The sequence below is a fragment of the Rhinopithecus roxellana genome, chromosome 21 (genome assembly GCF_007565055.1).
Source record: "Rhinopithecus roxellana isolate Shanxi Qingling chromosome 21, ASM756505v1, whole genome shotgun sequence".
Taxonomy (NCBI): Eukaryota; Metazoa; Chordata; class Mammalia; order Primates; family Cercopithecidae; genus Rhinopithecus; species Rhinopithecus roxellana.
Genome location: NC_044569.1, coordinates 1504334 through 1506247, shown reverse-complemented (window position 1 = coordinate 1506247; position 1914 = coordinate 1504334).

Sequence of the window (1914 nt, the reverse complement as noted above, 5' to 3'; positions counted from 1 at the left end):
AATGTTCACTGTAAGCTGGAACATGCTGGAAGCTGTTTAAATGGAAGGGGCTGTTTCTAACCCCTCGGTTTCCCAAGAAGTTAAATGCTGACCGTTTGAAACTGTCAGCGTTTCAAATATATGGGCACTAGCAAGTGGGCTTCAATGGATATAATCTTTTTGTAAAGTAAGTTGATAATCAGCTGTAATAGAGAGTTTATTGTGTAACGTTACATTATTTCCAAGGGTGACAACTCGTACAGAACATAGATGTTCCACAACACAATGGTTAAGTATGGCACACCCACACAATGGGGCATCCTATCGCCATTATAAACATATCTTTGAAGAATATGTAATGAATGAGAAAAGGCTCATCTTTCTGGCATAATCATCTCTATGGCCAGTAAGATACCGGAGAGCTTTATTTTCTCTTTTTTGTATATGTGACTTTCACTATTTTACAAGTTTCTTGAATGAGCGTGTATTGTTATTTGAAATAAGAAAAAAAAAAAAAAAAGAAAATTCCAGGAATTCAGGAAGGCCCAGGCTGGGTCCTCGCCCTGGGTGTGAAGTTAGTCTGGCTGTCAGTGGGTCAGCAGGTCAGTCAGCAAGGATTTATCCAGTGCCTACTTTGTGCCAGGCATGGCGACAAACACTGGAAACACAAATAACGTAAAAACAAAACAAAGCAGGCTGGGTGTGGTGGTTCACTCCTGTAATCCCAGCACTTTGGGAGGCCAAGGCAGTTGGATCACTTGAGGTGGGTGGATCACTTGAGGTGGATCACTTGGTTTGAGATGAGCCCGGCCAATCTGGCAAAACCCCATCTCTACTAAAAATACGAAAATTAGCTGGGCGTGGTGGTGCGTGCCTGTGGTCCCAGCTACTTGGGAGGCTGAGGCACAAGAATTGCTTGAATCCAGGAGGTGGCGGTTGCAGTGAGCCAAGATTGAGTCACTGCACTCCAGCCTGAGCAACAGAGCAAGACTCTGTCTCAGAAAATAAAATAAAATATAAAACAAAACAACAACCAAGAAGGGTTCACTGAACACTCAGAATTCAAAATGAGTCCTGACGGTTTATCTAAGGTGAATGTTTGCTGTCCTCCTTAGGCTGGAATCCTAAGGAAAAGAAGCTAGCCTGAAAACAAACGTATTAATAACTTTAAAAATGCAAGATATCAATCACCAGAATGTCCAAATAATCTAAAATTTTTTCTCCTACATGCCACTTTAGAAAATACAAAAAGATAAATGACAAGAAAACAAGACAATGTAAAAGAGGAATTTGAAAAACAAGAGCTGATGGCCATTGGTTTTATATGGGACTACACAATGAGAGTTGCTGTTCACATCGATGTGAAACATTGTCCAGTTTTAAGGTAAATACTTTCCTCCAGTTTTGTGTTTGGATTCTTTGAAGAGTGGAGATCCTGCTATATATGGGAATGTTAATTAACCAGAACCTTGTCACTATTCTGGATAAATGGAAGCATCTGTGTTCAGAATTTAAAGTTGTTGTTAAGAATTCAGCTTGAGGTAAAGATAATTTTTTAAATTTATGTCTATAAGAAGCTTCTATGTAAATAACTACTATTGTTGTTTGCAAATAATAGATTGGATTATAATGGGTGAAAAAGTATATAATAATTAGCCAAAAGAATGGTAATCTTTTTTTTTTTTTTTGAGATGGAGTTTTAGTCTTGTTGCCCAGGCTGAAGTGCAATGGTGCAATCTCGGCTCACTGCAACCTCCACCTCCCGGGTTCAAGCGATTCTCCTGCCTCAGCCTTCCTGAGTAGCTGGGCTTACAGACATGCGCCACCACGCCGGACTAATTTTGTATTTTTAGTACAGATGGAGTTTATCCATGTTGGTCAGGCTGGTTTCCAACTCCCGACCTCAGGTGATCCACCTGCCTCGACCTCCCAAAG